The following is a 21,713-nucleotide window of genomic DNA, read 5'->3' as shown; positions in this document are numbered from 1 at the left end:
CTAAGAATTCTCCAGCCACATATTGTTGAGCAGCTAAGAGTACACAACTTTCAGCTTGCAATTTTAGAATAAGTAGGGATCGTTCTAACCGAAGATTTTGGTACACTTCTTGATTTTGATGACAAAAATTGAGTCTGCATATGATTCCAACCAAGATGAAGGTCAAATAAGCACTTCAAGCATGCAGCACAGCGTTGAGGTTGTTTATTTAGTAATTCATATGTGTTTTTGAGGATGTGCACTAATACACTTAAATTTCTGAATTTCTTGTTCTCATGCACAGCATTATATTTCAGGCTTTCTCCAACTGCAGCTTTCTAATTTCTGTTTTCTATTTCAGGACGTCAAGACCCAATATCCAGATAAGCCAAATCTGGGGTTTCCAGTATCAGATGGCATTGGTTGGCTGTAGGTTAAAAACTTATTGTTCTATGTTTCCTAAATGTGATCTGGTGCTGTTAACTTGTGCCATGAATATATATATATTTTTTTGCTGTTTTTGGTAGATTATTAAGAATAGTGACCTTGAAGAGCTCAGAGAATTGGGTTCTGGAACCTTTGGTATCTTCTACCTTGGAAAGTGGAGGGGCACTGATTTTGCAATCAAACGAATCAATGATAGGTGTTTTGCTGGGAAGCCTTCAGAACAGGAGCGGATGGTTTGTCTTCTCAGACACTTGTTTTCAGAAACTACTAATTTTGTTCATTAATGTATCACTTATTGGGCTGTATTTTGGTTTATGTAATTTTATCAGAGAAATGATTTCTGGAATGAGGCCATCAACCTCGCTGACTTGCACCACCCAAATGTGGTAGCTTTTTATGGCGTTGTACTTGATGGCCCGGGAGGTTCTGTGGCAACCGTGACAGAGTTTATGGTTAATGGTTCTCTTAGAAATGTCTTGCAGAAGAATGAGAAGTAACAGCTTTGCTTTGTGTGATTAAATTTTAATGGATGCAATAGTCGGAATTTAATTTTCATTTTAATAATTAGCTGACTCTTCAGGTAAATAACACAGGAGTTTGGACAAGCGCAAACGTCTATTGATTGCAATGGATGTGGCATTTGGAATGGAGTACCTAATGGCCCGGGAGTAGATGAATGGAGGAAGTAGAGATGTAATTAACAACCATTAACACGTTAAGCAGATTATCAAACATAAACTTAGAATCAAACATGTCATAGAAAGAATTCAATCAAGAACGGAGATGAACACATACAAAGTCTTTAATTATTTAACTAGATGAACGCACCATAGTTAAACCTATTAAACATGCATCGCTAGTGAGTGATCAATTCCCTAACAAAACACAGTTAACGCATAAACTTCCATGGGAGTTTGATTGATTTAAGCAAAGCACATAAGTTAGAACGCTAATCAAACATGCAGAACTCATTGTTGATTTACCTAAGGAACTATAGGTTTTCCACTAAGCAATTAAGACCTAGAACGCTAACAAATCTTAATCTGGAAACAATTATATGTTTATAACTCTAAGTTTGCAACCAAAGAACACAAAACATATAAAAGGTGGGATTGAAGCACAAAATCAACAAACAATCATCAACATATCATGAAATTGCAAATTATAATCTTAAAATTCTAAAACGTTTTCATGCTTCAATTAAGGTTATTGAAAACTAAACATCAAAACATACTCTTTATTCTCACATAGTTTCGAAACATCCATTTAAAACAAAATCCTAGAACGCTAGTGAAATTGTTTTTAACGTTACAAAATAAAGAAACCGAAAACAATATAGAGAAGGCTCGCTATTTTCTTAAAGTCAACCGAAGAAAAAGTTGATGAAATGAGCAAATGTGTGTCTGAGGTTCATAGCAATCAGAAAGTAGAGATAAGTAGGGATCGTTCTAGTTGGGGATTGGGGTACCCTTCCTATCAAGAACGTTAAACAAATAAGTATTATTCACAAAGTATAAAAAAAAAAGTATATGTATTTACGAAAATTACAAGATAAGGGAGGATTTATAAAAGTTTGTATTCTAATCTAACTATATAACCTAAGTGATCAAACAAATCTGAATCAAAGTAGAAGTAGTTGAATGGAGGAAGTAGAGATGTAATTAACAACCATTAACATGTTAAGTAGATTATCAAACGTAAACTTCGAATCAAACATGTCATAGAAAGAAATCAATCAACAATGGAGATGAACGAATACAAAGTCCTTATTACTTCCCTTAATTATTTAACTAGATGAACGCACCATAGTTAAACCTATTTAACATGCATCACTAGTGAGTGATCAATTCCTTAACAAAACACAGTTAATGCATAAAGTTCATGGAAGTTTGATTGATTTAAGCAAAGCACATGAGTTAGAACGCTAATCAAACTTGTAGAACTCATTATTGATTTACCTAAGGAACTATAGGTTTTCCACTCAGCAATTAAGACCTAGAATGTTAGCAAATCTTAATCTTGAAAAATTATATGCTTATAATTCTAAGTGTGCAACCAAAGAACACAAAACATATAAAAGGTGGGATTGAAGCAAAAAATCAACAAGCAATCATCAACATATCATGAAATCGCAAATTATAATTTGAAAAATTCTAAAACGTTTTCATGCTTTAAGGTTATTGAAAACTAAACATTAAAACATACTTTTTATTTTCACATAATTTCGAAACATCCATTTAAAAAAAAAAATCCTATAACGCTAGTGGTTAAATACAATTTAACATTACAAAACAAAGAAACCGAAAACAATATAAAGAAGTCATGGTTACACTTTTAAGGAAGCTTCAAGAACACAAGAAGATCTTCAAAGGTGGTGCACGACAATGGTAGTTACGACAAGAATTGAATGGAGATGATGAATTTTGCTTCACGGCTTCAATGCCTGAACAATGGAGAGGTGCCAAAATTTAGAGAGTAAAGGGAGAGGTGCCAAAATTTAGAGAGTAAAGGGAGAGGTTTTCAAAATTGATTATGGATTTTGATGTTTTTTCAACATCTAGAGCCTCCCTTAGTGCACGGCATAGGCTTGATGTTTGGGTTTTTCTCCAGTTCTTCTGCATCATCCAACCAATAGAAATCCACCAAAGGAAGTAGCAATCCAATATGAATCTAGAAAGTAGGAGTTTTACCTAATTTACCAACGTATCTAGTGCATATTTCGGCCAACTTGCAATATTTATGCAATCAGGAAACCTTATTTGATAATTATTCTCTTTTATTTTCTTTTCCTGATTGCATACGAAGTAGATTCTCCTTAAAACTTTGAAATTCGTCCAAAATTAATCTGTTTCCAATACGGACTCCAAATCTGATCTTTAATTATTAATCTTTTCTTGTCAGAAACGACTCCCAATCCATTTCACCTTTGTATAGGATGTTTTGGACTTCTTCTAGATGCTTCTTGAATGTTCTTGGGCTCTCCTAGTCCACTTAGGTATCCCAGTGTCATCAAGATCACGACTACTTATGCCAACATGTTTCCTAGTCTAATAAGGACTCTTCATTTTTGAGATGTTCTGGAACCTTCCGAAGCTCTCCTTGAATAACAGGGACTCTTAGTCACATTAAGTTTCCTTTTCCTAGTAGGATTAGGTTTCCCTGTCCAACTGAGATTCTGTCATTTGTCATTTCCATCATTTCCGCGAGTTTGACTCCTAATTGACTCAGGATTCTTGCTTCAACTGAGATTCATTTTTCTAATAGGATTAAGAATGCTTCATTTCTCTATTTCTGATTCATTTCTGCCCCTTATTTCCTCCTTGCCTTCATTTCTTTCATTTTCGGCTCTCTAGAGCTCATTTCCTACGTTTGGAGCTTATTTGTACCTAATAACAACAAACTAAGTTCAAAATGATAATGTTAAGAGAATAACCAAGTAAAATGTAGATAGAATAGCACTTAAAACTAGAGATTATATACGGCAAGGATGATTAATGCAATAATAATTTGCCAATAGCAATTAAGATTTGTAACTTATGTAACAGATTGATCAGGAAGAATCAAAGGAGAGCTAATGACACAAAAACAGTTAATAACTATTACTATTTGCAAATAACGGTTCAAAGGAGGTTTCAAAAATAACACGTATTTTGAAATATTTTAATTAAATTCCAACACATATAAGAGCTTCCACGGTTTCTGCTTGCAAGGAACTCCTGTACTGATCCATCTCTTTTGCATTGGTATCAAAAACCGAGTGACAAGGAACTGTAGATACCGGAATTGATAAATTGTCACGAGCCATGCATCTTTGAAAGAGTTGGGTACATCATCTGGTTTAATCTCCACCAGCGCGCGCCTAGTACATCAAACTCGTGGACTCGAGGCATCAGAGGCTCCGCCAAATACTGATCCAGCTCTGTCTTCAAATTCTTCATGATGTAGGCATCAAATTCTTCTGCATAGTTTGGTGCCAGAGGCGAAGGCATTGTAAAGTATTCCTGATAGAGCTCATGGATTCGATCATCAACCATCTTGATACATGTCGGAGCTTCTTCTTCGCTATAAATTCTGGTGAAACTGAACTCAATATACTTCATCTTGTACCTCGGATCCATGACCACTGCAGTAGCCAAAGTCAGGCTACAATTCTTCCAGTACCTATTAATTTTTTCTAGCATTGTTCGAGCAAAGGTTATTAACAAAGGGATCCTCATTGGTAATACCACATTACCACCAGACAGATCTCCCTGAATCCTCGACACTTCATGGAAGAAGATATTTGCAGTTGGGTTAGTTGTAGTAGCTAGGATGTATGCTGTATCATAAATTGGCTTCAAATGTGTACACAGTCTCTCAACTTGCTTCCAATCTTCCATTGATCGAGGGGGCTAGTTTGTTGAATTCGGCATCATATGTATCCAAGCAAGAAAAAACTTGCTTCAACTCAGAAGCGGCCGCCAACATTTGATATGTGGTATTCCACTGAGTTTGGTCATCAAGAATTTTGTTCCTTTCACTTGGGACTTGAAGCTGTTGTTTCTTAAGCACAAGGAACTTTTCCTCATGGGGATCTGAAGTAGTCACGTACTTGATGCTGTCCCGGATTTTCTTAACCATATCATGCATGGGCATTCTCCAGTACTTCTTTTGCAATGCTGCTCAGAGTGTGCGCGAGGCAATTGCCAGCCAAATGCCAATAGTTGACCACTGAAGGGAAGAGGAAGCTTTAAACTTTCAAGAGTAGCTTCACTCATGATTAGTGGCTCATCATGATAAGTGATGGAAAATAACTTGCTCTTTAGACTCCAATTATGAAGGCAAACCTTAACAGCATGACTAACTGCAGTGTCCGAGTCAGGATATGCTTCCATCACAACACTGAGCAGCCGCCTATGCAGCTTCCAGTCAGCATCAATGAAGTGCCCGGTAACAAACACATACCCCACCCCTTGAGAGGAAGTCTACACGTCCAAGAAAGGCAGACGCTTGCAGCTATGCCCTCAATAAGGTTACGTGGCAATTTAGCGCGCATCACTCAAAATGGTGGTTCTTGCAAGAACTTTTGTGGTGTTACCGAGAAGTGGGAGGCGTTGGCAATTGTCTACTTGGTGCCTAACATTAAGTACTTGAGCTTCTGGTACTGTCACATTGATAAGAAACATCTCAGAAGTTCTATGGGGCCGCAAGGAGCTCGTGCTTCTGGATTCTAAGAGATTGTGCAGGTTTCGCCGAGGGAGATGATGAACTATCAAAGCTTGCTTCTCAAATTACAAACTTTCGATGTGAGGGAGTGAAAATTGGGCTTAACTGGTGGTATTAGCTGACGATGTGGGTGGTAGTTGCTCACCTTCTGCCCTTAATTTTGATAATATGGTGTAACGAATAGGTAGAGCTGGTGGGACTATACAATTGAGGTTCAAATTAAGACCCCAAATTTCCAGCTTATAGTATTTAACTAGTTGCTAAACCCGCGCGTTGCTGCGGGGTTATTTAAAAATAATTGACACTAACTTGGTCTGGAAAATAGGATTTCGTAGTGTTATATTGATCTCACATAGTGTTAGTAGTAGCATAGCTGAACTGACTAACTTTTAGTCTACCAATATTTGGAGTCCCAGCATCCCTAAAGACCAAGAAGAAGCTTGTCTGTCATTTTGAAGAATAAAAATTATCCAAATGATCTTGGAAGAACGGAAAACAAAACACCTTTTCTCTCTAGTTCTTCTGGCCACCATACGTCTTATAATGAATCAATGAAGCATTGTTTATCAGGAGACTGTTATGTACATCAGAAAGCACCCGTGATGAAGTTTAGAGGCTCTGCGAACAAAGGAAACCACTTTTCATGTAAAGGAAATTTTAAAGAACTTCCAAGCATGGGTCATACTTTGGGAAGGCGCTCAGGATTAGGAAATCCTCTTGGTGACTGAAGCATCCAGCATTAAGTCATCAGCATGTTTGTCTCTTTAAGCAGAAGAAACCCTAGCTTATTGAGATTATCCCAAGACTTCAGAGGCAGTTCAGAATCTTCAAATGCCTTCCAACTTCCACCTAATGCCAAACATAGAAGTAGCTTAAATATCTATCACTAAAGCAATACATAATGCATCAAACAGTATTGCGGAAATACATTGAACGATGTGACATCAGAGAGTCAATATTAGAAGTTGAAATTATGTAAAATGTCTTGGATAATCGCAAATAGAAGTTCTCATGCTCTACCAATATTGAGTTCAATTAATAATACAGATCACCCACTAATACAAAATTTAATTCCAAGTATCACTGCAACCAAATTCCTTATCTTGAGCACTCCTGACTTTTGATAAACCCATCTAGCAATTGTACAATAATAACAATATTTGACATTTGAGCACCTTTTCTATTGCAACTTCGATTCCCTTGGAAGTTATTACTCTTAGAAAAATTGATCTCTCACTATACTTCAGCTCTAATTGGTCTAATGGTTATAACTAAATATCAAAAGAAACTAAAACCGGGGCAGAAGACTCCTGGACCCCAACAATTCTTGAACTATGATATACATTTATCCTGTATAGCTCTAGTTCTATGTTCTACTGACCATGGTAAAAAATTGCAGGTCAGCGAGATGCATACTACCAATCTTGCAATATTTAGATTATTTTTTGACCAAAAGACTGAAATTGTTATTTCGGGTAGTACCAACCTTACAGTATTGAGATTCTTTTTAGTGACCAAAAAAATATAATTGAAATGCTTTTATTTTCTGATGAACAACTAAATCCTAATGTGAGTCAGCAAAAGGTGCATTCATACCCTATATGAAAAGTAAAACTAATTAACCTCTGCCTTGCAATAAGTTTCTTCAATTGATCCTCGCTAAGTATACAATCCAATTCTCCCAATTCATAAATGCACTGAACAATAGAAAACAATGGAAACAAAAAGCATGTACCATATACAAACATGGCATTTCGTCATCAGTCTGCCTATCTGCTTCAAAGAACTCCTCAAGCGGGTGAGCCGTCGTCCAAGCCATAGAAGCAGCACCAGAAGCTTCTTGATTTGGCTGCAGCAAACGGTGTTCGCCTAAATATACAAACCATGAATGGTTCTCCAAGGATTAGTTTCCTTATAAGGTATATTTGTTCAAAACCTGAAAAACCATATGAAAAGGTATAATCACAATAAAGAAATCAAACAATGAACAAAAACATACTAAAAATTACAATCAATAAAACAAAGATATTGTGCATTACAAACACCAATACAATATAATGAAGAACAGATCCTTCGTAAACAATCTTCCGATTCCCTAACTTAATAACTAATTGAGAAATATTTAATCCACATATAGGTACAAAAAGAAATAGGCAAAACATTTCTGTGAAAGTTGTAGCTCAAATACAGTTAACTTACATTATTCTCCACTCGTATTCACTTGGAGCAAGACCGTCAAAGGCTTTCTCCCAATGCTGGAAACAACAGTATTAAGACAGTTTGCAATCTGCAGAACATTTGAAATAACTTAAAATCCAACCAAACTGCTATTAGTTTACCTTAGTATTGGGGGTATCATCGTTGCGGGAGCTGGAAGCTATGCAAACGAAAAGAGCAACTCCTAATTACTTAACGGTACTAACCACCCCTGCCACCTCATTCAAGAAGCCGGATTCCTCAAAGCCTCTTCTTCCTGCAGGAGAATATATGGATCCCATGAGCTAAACATGCACAGATACAAACTAAGAGCAACAAAGAGATCCCCTATTTTACCTTTGCCAACTTTACAAATCTTGAGCAACATGCTTGCGCAATTCATCCGTTAGACCAGTTATCAAAACATATAAGAATAATCTTAGAATTAGATTACTAAATGGGGCTTTTTCAGAACTGGCATGCAGGTGTCAAACTATAAATGTAAACTAAGTGGATGGCTGGACTTTTCTTAGCCTGCAGGCTTGGATCGAACACAATATTAACATTAAAATGTTTGAAGTTAATTTCATTTTATGTATTTTTATTTTATTTTCAAGGGCTTTAGAGTGCCTATTTCAGATTTCATTTTCGTTGTGTGTGTGTCATGAATGAATACAAATAAAGAAACCCAGTTCCAATTCTGTAAATCTCCATGCATAAACTATCAATATCAAAACCCAATAACCAAATTTGCAAACCACCAAAGAACAAAACCCCAGATACCCAATATCACCTTAAACTCAATCCTCCACCTCCATCAATCCAGCATATATTCATTCGATAATAGAGTTTGAAAAGATGACTAAGAGACTATCAATGATGACTACATTAGATAATAGTGTTCGAACAAAACTTCATTGTTAATTTCGTATATTGGCAATCAGATCACTCCGGCTCTTCCGATTCGTCAAACTCTAGATGAATAAAATGGGCACACGGACGATTATCACTTTGTTCTATCCACGAAATTAAACTAAGCTTTCAAATTATGGGAAACAAATGGAATTGAATTACCAACCTTATCAATCAGTGAAAAATTTCAAGCTCCTTTATTCTTGTTCTTCTTTCTTCTACTCGCCTCAGTTGCGATTTTAAAAATGAAAAGATTGTGCTCAGGTTTCAATTTGATTCTTCGCTCTTTTCTCTCTCTGTCGAGCAAACAAACCGACGGTATCATTTGGGCAAAAGACAGCTGAGAAATGGCTCTGAGGAAGATGCGCGAGAAACCGAATTGGCTCGGCAGATGAACAGGTGGCCAGGGCAACAGACTGAAATACCTGATAGGAGAACGGGCAAAAGTGCTCTGAAAATGCAATTCGTAAACTCTTCTTCTTCTACCCAGCTCCTCTGCTTTCTTCTCTCTGTCTCTGTCTCTGTTGATCAAAAAACCAAAACAGATCGGAACAAATAGCTGGTTCGGACTCTCTCCTCCAGAGCCTGTTTATGGCAATAGAGTAAATCCCAAAAAAAGAGAAGGGCAAAAAAGCCAGGACACTATTGAATGAACAGTACAAAACATCATTCTACTTTAGGATAGTTATAATTTGCTTTTTTTTTTTCTTTTTTTTTTTGGCGATGGAAAGACTTTTATTCAAACAAGAACAACATTACAAACAAAAGACCCAAAACGGGCCCAAATAAAAACCAACAAACAAAACCAAATAGCCCTACAATCTTCAGCCACAGTGTAGATCTAACAGGAGAGAGATGACGAAGTGACGTCGCTGCCACCAGCCAAGCCCAAAGGTGACACAGAAACGTCACCAGATCTGCCGACGAAGACTTGGAGTCCAACCAAAACAATCCTGTGCAAGTACAGTAGCATAGAACCCATCGAAAGATCTCCATAGCCCAAATCTCTAAACCATACAAAACATCCTCATAAACAAAGTCAGTAACCAAAGCAGAAGAAAAAAAGAGAAAGAGATAAGGAGAAGGAGACTGATCCGCAGAGGGATCAAATGGACAGACGGCAGAAGACCGTGCAGACCCTTGTTGCACTACCGTATTCAACGGGTTTACGCGCAGGGACTGGAAAAACCCGTTAAAACAGACAAACCAAACAACATCGACGATGTTTGGACCCAAAATGAACATTTTGGCCTGACAAGGCATGTGTTGGAGAAATTGAGCCAATGTCAGTGGCTCAAGCTATTTATTGTCGACAAGCTCGAAATATATATTTAGAGGCTATATAAAGCCTACTATGGAAGCATGGAAGCATGAAAAGTTAACTTTAGCACATTTTCCTACTTCGGCTAGGAGAAACCGAGCTAAACAAGGAAGGAGGGGCGGCAGACTAACCAAATGAAATCTAAATGAGCTAAAACTTTCCAGATTAATTCTAGAAAGCCCAAGGATCATTTCTTATGAAGAGTGCCAGAGCTAGTTTTGAGTGGAAGGCCTTCAAACAATCAGTCCAATTTTCTACAGAAGCAAAACTGGAAAACTGGACCTGTAAGAGGTCCAGCAGCATTTCCAGCCCAACCGCATGAAATAAAGCTCTGAAAATTTGTCAGGATGATCTACACTCATAGTGGAACATTTTTTATGAAGAAGTCGAAGGCTCATTCTGAAGGCTTGTTGGAGAAATAATTGAAGGAATAAAGGGGCAGAAACTGACCTAAAACCAGCTCAATATTCACATGTTCATGTTTCCTACCCACATGAAGAAAGCTAGATGCTTTTCTCTTTTTCCTTGGATATATTTTTCTTCTACAATCTCTTTAATAGATCATCACCACTTCCATGTTGCTGCACCTTCATGCTTTGCTTTCATTTCATCTTTTCTCTATCTTTTCCATATTTTACAAGTGAACTTAGATCTACTTTCATTATTTTTCTTCCACTCATCATTTCACTCTTCTTTTTCTTCCCTATATAAACACCTTCTCCTCTCATTCTAACACACACATTCACAACATCAAAATATCTCTAAGATGATCTAAGTTCTCTCTAGAGCAACCTCTCTAAGAGCAACTCCTCTCCTTCTCTTTCTCTTACCGGTGATCACACTCCTAGTCCTAGTCTTCTCAGAAGCCGACTTTCAGTGCCACCAAACCCTCTGTCAACGTACTTCGGTCCTAGTCTCCTCGAGAGCCGATTGTAGTACCACGACCAAACACCAACACTAACACCCATTCACATTCAACAACAACATCTCTAAGATGATCTAAGTTCTCTCTAGAGCAAACCTCTCTAAGAGCAACTCCTTTCCTTCTCTTTCTCTTAGCGGTGATCACACTCCTAGTCCTAGTCTTCTCAGAAGCCGACTTTCAGTGCCACCAACCCTCTGTCAACGTACTTCGGTCCTAGTCTCCTCGGGAGCCGACGGTAGTGCCGCGACCACAACGGTTACAGAACCAGCCAAGCAAGGGTAACGCCCTAGCAACCCAGCCAAGCTAAAGTCACGCTTTAGCAAGATCTCAACATTTCCCGGTGATGTCGCTCTGCTCGATCTACAATATTGAGTATCGATTGTGTTAACAAGAAGAAACTTCAGCAAAGTCCTCACCACGAGGCAGAAAGAATCCCACGACGAGGTTGGTGCTCTCCTCGTCTACAATCGCTTGATAGAAGTCAGGTCAAGGGACACCCCCGACGACCGCACCCGAACGGTGCTGGCACGCCCGCGCAAGAAAAGAGACTGTTGACCAGCTGCAGCAAAATTGGAGCCAAACAAACGACATAGCTCCGATGGACCAAGGAGCAATCGGTGAAGTGGAGTTCGATGGGTGAGGAGGATGTGCATCTTAACCATGATGAATCAGAGATTTGAGACAAAGAGAGATGGGTATGCTGAAAATTAAAGATTAGGAATGGTTGGAAAAGGGTATCTGGGAAGGAAAGGAAAGCAAAGACAAAAGGGAAAGCACACTTGCCATCGCCGGGGCAGCAGGGAGCTACCACGAGAAGGGTAGGGATAAGCCTCGCGAAGAGGGAAAATATCTCCCCCAACTTTCAAGCCAAAGATCCAGATCGGAGTGATCTAGATCTGGCAAGAAAGGGGGGGGAGGAGGGGGAAAGCTGGAAGCTGGGTTTGCTAGAGAGAAGGAGGAGTTTCTCTCACTAGAATTGGTGGATGTAATTTCTTTGACTTATTTTTGAATGGTTGAATTTGCTTTCTTAAAAACCATACCTGAATTTTATGAGCAAAAAAAAAAAAAATCACAAAACTCACCAACCATACTAATAAAATTCAAAATCAAATCAAATCATGAATGAGTGAACCTCTATAATCAAAAGCAACCCAGCTCAAATCACAAGATGCAGTGAGAATTAGCACCAAATTGGAGCTTGTTTTGCTAAAAATCGAAAAAAAAAAAAAAAAAAAAAAAAGGGTTTTGGGATCGCAAAGGGTGAGGGGGAGAGAGAGAGATAGAGGCTTCTAAGCATCGCCAAATGACGTGGAGGCTGGGTTTGACTCATCGGAGACCGCGGAGCATGGTTGTGGTGGAGGTGAGCGTTGTGGTGCTTAGAGACCAGTGGTGGAGGAGAGAGAATTCTAGATTTACTTTCTCTTTCCTCGAACTCTCTCTCATACAGAAACCCAGCAAAATTTGCTTCACAATCTGTTCTCTTCTTATCATTCTCCCGCTTCCCGGTGCATCTTCTGGGCGTCGTCGATGCTGCGCCTACCTACTTGAAGACAAGCGGTGGTGTTTGGGGATGTCTCCCTTCTTGAAGCCGCCGATATGAGTGGAGAGATGGTGAGTGCCGCTGTCGTAGTCGACGGAGACATGCTTCTGGAAGAGGACATGGGTTGGAGTTATTGTGTCATGATCTAAGGCCGAAGAGGACGTGGTGGAGGAGGGAGGGAAAGGGGGAGAGAGAGAGAGAGAGAGGAGGAGCTCTCGGGTTTTATGAAGAGAGATGAGCAAAAGAGTATTAAGGGGTAGTTTGGACATTTCGTCCAAATTGAGAGTTAAAAACTGAACAGTGAGCCATGCTTGTCGGTGCCCAACTCAGCGTATGACGTCACGATTAGAGTCAAAGTCAAATTTTGGACTAGGCTGATGGAAATTGGAAGTGCAGGGACCATCTTGATTAAAAAAAAAAGTCAGGGACCAAAGTGATTTTAGGCCTAAAGTTCGAGGGACTAAACTGAATTTAATCCTATTTTTAATCTAAAAAACGGAACTATATAGACTTGATTACATGAATATGGTTTTGGAATCAACTAGATGGCGGATAACAATTAGAGCATTCATATGGTCACATTACATACATTATATATATATATATATATATATATATATATATATATATATATATATATGAGTGGCTGTGTTGCTTTACAATTTGCAGATTTGTTAAGGGTTGATGTCACTAGCAATTGGTTGGATTTCAGATGATGAAGTTTAATTTGCTGAGAAGATATGCAAGTTTGTGAAGGATCTGCAATATGATTTGGAACTCAAGTTTTCAATTTTGGTTTGGTCAATATGTTTATTTGATGCTGTCCATAGTATATGTGTAATACCCCGAAAAATCCAAATTAAATTCCATGGATTTTTAGAAATGATTTCACTATAGTAGGAGCGAGTACGAAGCTTGGAGAAGTTGTGGAATTAGTTCAAACAAGTTTTATTCGAAAACGAACATAAGTTAGGGGCTCGTGAAAAGTTGACTTTTTATGCTTACGGAATTTGGGAAAATTTCCTTCATGAAAGTCGTAGAGCTCGTCGATACGAACTCGTGCATATGTAGAACGCGAAAATCGGAGTTCGTGTGAATTAGTTATGGATTTTTGAAGATATTTCCATTTTGGTATAAATACATTTCTATTTCCGGAAATTGCAAACAAGGACAGAATTTCCAGAATTCCAGAAATCCCTCCCCAGTTCTCTCCCGAGCCCAGCCGCGCCTCCTCCTTTCGCCTCCATCGTTCTCCCAACTCCGGCCACCTTTGGCCGAGTTCTTGGAGGGCTTTTGCTCGCCTTGGTCTATACATGAAGTCTGGGCAACCAATCGAACTTGAAACGAGCTGGAGAAGAAGAATCGAGACCGAGAAGTGGGACTGCCAACGACAAAATCGCTCTTCCCCCACCGTTTTCTGGGCTCTCCTTTGTCCGGCCATATCTCCCTCCACAGACCTCTAATCGACTTGCTTCCAAAATCAAATTCGTTCGCCCTGAAGTCCTTTAAAACTTTCAAGAAGACATCGATGGGAAATAACCATCGTGGTGGTCTCTGCAAGTCGAAGAACATGGTGCAGCCGAGTTGGAAATCGCCTCACTTCGCCACTATTGTTCTCCCTCCTCCGGTCACCTTTTGCCATTTTTCTTGAAGGGATTATGCACTCCTGAGGATGTAGATCATTTATCCTAAGGTGGGTTGCATCAAATCGAGCTGTGGTGATCGAATTCGCACGATTTGGAAACTAGGGTTCATCCGATCTGAAAATGTTGTGAGGTAAAATTCGACTCTTTTGGCTTATAATCTGACTTTGGTGTAGTTATGAAAAGTGAAATTGGAGTTGAGATGAAGGACTTTGATGTTGGGAGTTTTGTCAAATTTTGACTTTAGATGGGCGGCGGCGCCGCCACTGTGATGGTGGTTTCCGGCGACCTCCGGCCACTCCAAGGGCAGCTTCTGTCCATTTTTGTGTTCTACGTGTCGATACGATCGTGTGCATATATAATTCATAATTTTTGGAGATCGTAAATAGTTGTTTGTTTTTGCGTAGTCATGTTGAGACGTGAGTATAATATACGGTATGAGATGATTAATATATTTAATCATAAGCCTGTAAGTATGATATACGTACTGAATGGGGTGATTAATATATTTAATCATAAGCCTGTAAGTATGATATACTGAATGGGGTGATTAATATAATTAATCATAAGCCTGTAAGTATAATATACTGCATGGGATGATTTATATAAATAAATCATAAGCCTGTGAGTATATATTGAGTAAACATTTGTTTGTTTTTGTGTAGTCATGATGAGACGTGTGTTGATTGATGCTTGAAGTGACGTTGTGCACTTCAATTATTATGCTAAGAGATACTGAAATTGAATTGTTACTTTAAAATCGTGCAATTCCTTGTTTACTCATACGGGCTGTCAAAAGCTTACCGGGTTTGTGTTGTTGCAATCCCGGTACACTATTCAAATTGTGTAGCGGGTAATCCTACAGGTCAGGAGAATCAGGACGGTGATCGTGCGGGTTAGAGAATTTGTTTTAGTTTTACAGCAATTGTAATTGTGAGGTGAGTTATGCTCATTTGAGCCTTACAATATAATTTGGTGAGAGTGTGCTGTAATAAACAAATTTGAGATTTGGTTTATGTAATATCGAGCGATGTGAGGTGTGGTTGTTTTGAGAAAAAAATTCAGGTTGTATTTTTGTGAGTTGTATTAATTCATGTTTCGGATTTGAATTTGTTATTCAAAATTCGGGGCGTGACAATATGTTCTTGTATCTGTTCGGTCATAATTTCAAGTGGTGACAGAATTATTTAATTAATTTTATTTTCATTAAATTTTTGGTGTCTACAAATACCCCCACTTCAAGGTGCGCCGTAAACATGTTGTCACGTGTTGGAGGTGTGACTTGAAGTTTGAATTTGACTTTTTTTTTTTTCTTTCTTTCATAGCTTGACGCGGCGCTTTGCTTCACCGTAACCAACTTCTAGAACTCCGAAGTTGTAGAGATTCCCCCGAATACTTGACTTAATTTAGTGGAGATTTTCTTGCAGTCTTGATTTAATTTTGTAGAGATTCTCTCGAAATCTTGACTTAATTTGGCAGAGATTCTCTTGAAGTCTTGATTTAATTTTGTAGAGATTCTCCCGAAATATTGACTTAATTTGGCAGAGATTCTCTTGAAGTCTTGATTTAATTTTGTAAATATGGCAAGGACTCCAAATGGGTAGGTGACAAAGCCCATAATATAAGAGTATTTTTTGTTAAATATTTATGGCATAAATCCTTGATTTTTCTGAATAAAATATTTATTCACAAAATTTTAGCAGTCAATATATTGATGCCATACTTTGCCAAAAAAAAAAAAATATATTGATGCCATATATAGCAGAAGATTTAGGATTCCTGCCATATTTTCTGGTCTCAACTAGGAAATTAATGAAGTGAGAAACTCTAGCCTTTCAACATAAAAGGACGGCCTCCTTTGTATTTTGAAACACAAACGACTTGGCTGCTAGCTTCATTGCCTTTTGTCTTTGGTGTTGCAGAAGGTCATCAAGCAAAGGTTATTTGTCTTTTACTCAATTCTTCTTTATCAGTCAAGATACTTATTCTCTCTTTTTCCCCCTCTGACAGGAACCTGCTGCTATGAATTTGCTGCTTCTTCTGGAACTTTGAAACGACGCGAGCTGTTGGCAGCGGCAAGGTAAGTTTTGTGATATCCGTCATTGATTTAATGCCTCTGTTGATTAGCCTTTATTTTCATATCATTTCTTTTATATGTGTCATGGCTTTATGCTATCATGAATGACCCATGATCCCACCTTCTGACATGGTAGAGTCTCTACCATGATTATGATTATGCACGTGCAGCCCATATATTTTTGATCACAACAGAAAGCATGACCTTAATCATTCTTGCTCACTCACATGCTATAATGTCATTGCCCCCTTCTCTTTTTTTTTTTTTTTAAGATGCCTTGATCTTCATTTAATCTGCCTTCTGACATGAGCACGTGCAAGATTTTTTTTCAAAGCTCAAAGGATGATTCCTGAGTTCAAAGCATGTTTTTTTTTTTTTTGTCTGAGTTCAGAGCATGTCTCCGTTTTCTTTGTCTTGCTGACGTCATTGTTCCTTTCTTTTCTTTTTTTGCCGGTAAAGCTTTGAGACTCCACCATAATTGCATATGCCTTTCTGACATAATTCCATGATTCATCCTTGTTATATATATATATATACACACACATATATGCACTGCATTCCAAGCATGATGATGTTTTTTTTTTTATCAATGGACAGCCGCAAGTTGAGACTATTCCTGTGCACTGTGATGCTGTTTACTGGTGACGGAACTTGAGCGCTTTGAGCAACATTCAATTTATCTTCCCCTGTCAAAATACAAGGTGATCGCCTTGAGCACTTTTAGCAACGTTCAATTTATCTCCCCGTCAAAATACATTATTCTTTCAAGAACTAGTGTATATGCTTGGTGTGTGTGTGTGTTTTTTTTTTCTCTTCTTTTCTTTTCAGGGCTTTGGTGATAATTGAAGAACGTGGAAGACCTAAATGCTTAGATTTTTTCACCTCTTGATTGTGGGAAAATCTACTCAAAGCAGTTAGGCTTTGCGTGTTTGTCGACGTCAAGGAGAAGAACGTGAACGTCCTAAACGCTTGGATTCCTCCGCCTTAGCTCGTGGTAGGGTCCACCAAAAGCGGTTAGGCTTTACGTATTTGGTGGCTCACAAAAAGAAGAACGCGGACGTCCTAAACGCTTGGATTCCTCCACTTTTATGCATGGTAGGGTCCACCAAAAACGGTTAGGCTTTACGTATTTGGTGGCTCACAAAAAGAAGAACGCGGACGTCCTAAACGCTTGGATTCCTCCACTTTGTGCGTGGTAGGGTCCACCAATAGCGGTTAGGCTTTGCGTACATCGTCAGGCACTTGCAATCGCGCTTCCCGTCCTTTTGTGGCCATGGATTTCTTCAAGTGCTTCAAGAAAGGGACAGTCACCATCCTCGACGATCCGGAGGACACTCAAAGTGATGACACTACTCTGTAGGTGTATCCATCGGTGACTGGGCCTCAAGCAATCAATATCCCTCCTTATGACCCTTCAGCTCACATCCTCCAGTGGACTCATGTGGCACCTCGCCAATTACCGAAGGAAGAATGTGAACGTCCTAAATGCTTGGATTCCTCCATCTTTTGGACATGGGAGAATCCACTTCAAGCAGTTAGGCTTTGCATATTTATCAACTACCGAAGGAAGAACGTGAACGTCCTAAATGCTTGGATTCTTCCATCTCTTGGACATGGGAGAATCCGCTTAAAGCAGTTAGTCTTTGCGTATTCATCGATAGCCAAAGAAGGCGCGAACTTCCAAAGATTGTGCGGAGTCATGCTCTCGATAGATATTTAATATTTGAGTTCTTCACGTGCATCTCTTCTTTGAGTTGGTGGACAGCTCCAAATGCTTGAGTCATTGAATCCAATCGTCATCTTGACACATCTCTGAGCAGACCCATCTTCTTGCTTTGGTATGACTGGACTCGAAGTAATTTTCCGAGCTGCCTACGTACTCCTTCCAAAGAAAGAGATCAAGTCATCACGTAGTTGAAGGATTTATGGATGATGTGAATTTTTTTTTTCTTTTTCTTTTGTGCCATGTGCAGTTTAAGCTCGTGCTGGCTAGGAGCGTCTCTTTTTTTGTGCCATGTGCAGTTTAGGCTCGTGCTGGCTAGGAGCGTCTTTTTTTTTTGTGCCATGTGCAGTTTAAGCTCGTGCTGGCTAGGAGCGTTGCAATTCTTCTATGCTCTAAGGCAATTTGGGCAAGTAGCATGCCCCTAGCAAAGGCGATGACGACTCTGCTTCAAGTTGATCAAAGATGATAGCAGCATGATTTGATTGAGCCACGTCATCTGCAATGTCTAAACAGATTTTTCCTTGTTGTGCAAGCTTCATGATGAGGTCTTTCAACACAAAGCACTTCTCCGTCGGGTGACCGATGACACGGTGGTATTTGCAATACTTTGGTTCATTGATGCGATGCATCTCTTCCGGACGTTTGCAATCTGGCAGTTTAATTACTTTCTTTTGAAGCAAATCTTCCAACATGTCAGCAACATCGGAATCTGGAAAAGGGTAACTTTTAGCTTCTAGCTCTTTAAGAGTGCGCCGCCTTGTTTGATCATGAGTCAACTCCAACTTGTTTTGGTTATTTGATTTGATTCGTGCTGTGATCTTGACAGGAGTTGTGATCGCCAAAGACTCCATGACATGTTTCTGATTATGTGGTTCAACGATTTCACCTTTTCTTCGACCATGACTAGCGATGCTAAGTTCCATGTCATGAGCTCGAGTGGCAAGTTCTTCAAATGTGCGAGGCTTTATCCCTTGAAGGATGTACAGTAAGTCCCAATGCATGCCTTGAATACACATTTCTACTGCTGACAACTCTGAAAGTCGGTCCTTGCAATCGAGGCTTAACGCACGCCAACGGTTGATGAATTCTATGGCTGGCTAGTCATTCCATTGCTTGGTGTTGGTGAGTTCTAACATGCTTACAATGCGACGTGTACTGAAGAAGCGATTCAAGAACTCTTTTTCCATTTGCTCCCAACTATCAATGGATTCAGACTCCAATTCTGTAAACCATTCGAATGCTGTCCCTCGGAGTGAGCGAACGAATTGTTTCACAAGATAGTCGCCATCTGTGCCAGCGCTATTGCATGTCTCGATGAAATGCGCAATGTGTTGCTTGGGGTTACCTTTGCCATCGAATTGTTGAAACTTGGGAGGTTGGTACCCAGTTGGCATCCTCAAATTGTCAAGCCGCTTCGTATAAGGTTTGGAGTACGTAAGCGTATCCTGAGAGGGACCGCCATATTGAGCTCTGATTGTGTTGGCAATCATGTCTTGAAGTTGCTGAATTGACCATGAAGCTAGGATGGAATTTGATTCTTCTTTTTGTTCAGAAAATGATCTGCCAGATGAGTCTTTCTTATGACCATGCGAACCTTTTTCTGAGTCATCGCCACGTTGAGTTTCTAACTTCTCCATGAGCGCAGCAATTTCCATATCCTTCTCTTCAATAGTTTTCTGTAGCTTCTCAACTGCTTCAGCCAATTGGGCTATTTGGGTCACCTGTTCTTCCACGGTGGTGACCCCTATCACCATGACTTGCATAGCAAAAAGGGCATCTTCCAAAATCCCTTCCGTTTGGTTATCAGAAGACGAACTGGGGCGTATGTGTGTACGCAGATCAACACTGGCAGTCGGCGAAGGAGAATATTCTCTTGAATCGCTTAAGTATGCTGAACTTCCTTGCTTAGTGATGTTTGCCCCTAATGTTGTGAAAGTGGTAGATAATGTTGTGAAAGTGGTAGTCTTACGCGACTTGGATGGATGAATTGCAAATGTCGCAAGCTGAGACGACTCACCTCGAGTGATATGATTGTTAAGGTTTCTACTCATTTTTTGAGTAGCCACCTTATTGGTCTTGTTTGTTGATTTGAGTTGAATCATCTTTGAAGCCATATGTTGAGGATGACGACTTGAGATTGTCAAAGAAAGAGGTGAGAGGCAGAGATGGTCCCACTGGGCGTGCCAAATTTGTTTGGTCATAATTTCAAGTGGTGACCGAATTATTTAATTAATTTTATTTTCATTAAATTTTTGGTGTCTACAATATCTTCCAAAAAAAAAAAAAAATAGTACGTATATACTCTTGTAACTTCAGTACTTGGTTATGTTATAATTTTTTTTTCCTCCTAGGAGGTAAGGTTTTGTCACTCCTCCCTCCAATGTACTGTAATTTTGGTACTAATCAAATATCAATATTGATTTTTAATCTTGAGGTACTTTTAATTCTTTTTTGGTCTCATATGTTATAACGTAAGCAATGATTTTGTTGTGAATGGTTGTATTATCAGTAAAAAAGACAATGATTCTAGAGTAAAAACTGAAGTTCAATCTCTATTCGACATCGATTATAATAAAAGAGTGATGTCAAAAAACACAAACTAAGAAAAAAATGATGTCGAATTCATCTTAGACATCAAAGAAACTTATAAAACTGATGTCCCTTACTCTTTCACATCAGGTCTAAACAATGCACTGATGTTAAAGCACTGTTAGACATCAAAAGTTGAGGTTTAGACATCAAAATATCAAGTAGTAATGGTTTTTATTATATATGGGACATCATTTTCTCTCAAAATTCTGGTGTCTAAGTATCCTATTGACGTCGAGTTTTAACCGATGTCTAAGAGCACCACATTAGACATCACTTAACGAGACATCGGTTGCTTACTGAAATAGACATCAGTTTTTAACTGATGTCCATCAACTTTGTTGTAGTGGTGAGAGAGGAACACTGCCATCTAAATGAAGTCAGCCGCGCTCTAGCTAGTAGAAGAAGTAAGCGGTCAACTGATGAAAGAACTCAAAGAAGCAATCTGCATTGCGTACCATCTAGAATATGACTTTCATCGGGAAGAAGAAAAAAACCGTCTAGAAGAGATGAAGACTTCGAAGATTTTGTACCGCAATCATAAGCAGTTTCTCCGCCACATTAAAAGAAACGTACGCGTTAATGACGCAGCTGATGATGACCTGCTTAACAACAATTACCAGAATGAAATTGAGAATCGAAGAGAGGAACACCGCCATCTTGTTGAAGTCAGCCGTGCTCTAGTACAAAAAATCCGCCAACTGATCCATGCAGACCCTCTAACAGAAGAAGGACTCCGCCAACTGATGAAAGAAGTAATGTACCATGCGGACCCTCTAGTAAAAGAAGAATTCCGCCAACTGAGCAAAGACTTAATCTACCGTACGGACCATGTAGAATATCTCCTTCATCAGAGAACAGAAAAAAAGCGTCTAATTAAAGAGATGAAGACTTTGAATATTTTGTACCGCAATCATAATTAAGCAGTTTCTCCGCCACATTGAAAGAAACGTACGCGTTAATGACGCAGCTGCAACTAGTTTGGTAGCGAAGAGGTTCAACTTTGTTAGGAAGGTTTTCAAGGGGGTGCTGGGAGTATTCAAGTGCCAAGCTTAACCATTTAGAAAACGGACCAACAATATATTGTAATGGGTAAACGTTCAATAAAGTAGTAAAGAGCATTTTATTAGCTTGACATAAATATATATTTGCCGGT

General features: G+C 39.0%; 1 long non-coding RNA gene across 2 annotated transcripts; it reads right to left on the bottom strand.

The window, feature by feature from the left end:
• Positions 1–5,929: 5,929 nt before the first annotated feature.
• Positions 5,930–9,281, bottom strand: LOC133709234 (uncharacterized). Of its 2 annotated transcripts, XR_009846182.1 has the most exons (6): positions 8,906–9,281; positions 7,971–8,104; positions 7,831–7,886; positions 7,367–7,567; positions 6,136–6,480; positions 5,930–6,052 (listed from the first exon to the last, which is right to left on the bottom strand). It is a non-coding gene; the product is annotated as an uncharacterized LOC133709234 (long non-coding RNA). The 2 variants fall into 2 exon arrangements; XR_009846181.1 differs by having other exon boundaries at positions 5,930–6,480; positions 8,906–9,277.
• Between the last annotated feature and the right edge of the window lie 12,432 nt (positions 9,282–21,713).

Source organism: Rosa rugosa, chromosome 1, assembly GCF_958449725.1.
Source record: "Rosa rugosa chromosome 1, drRosRugo1.1, whole genome shotgun sequence".
NCBI lineage: Eukaryota > Viridiplantae > Streptophyta > Magnoliopsida > Rosales > Rosaceae > Rosa > Rosa rugosa.
This window is presented reverse-complemented; position numbering and strand designations above follow the sequence as displayed.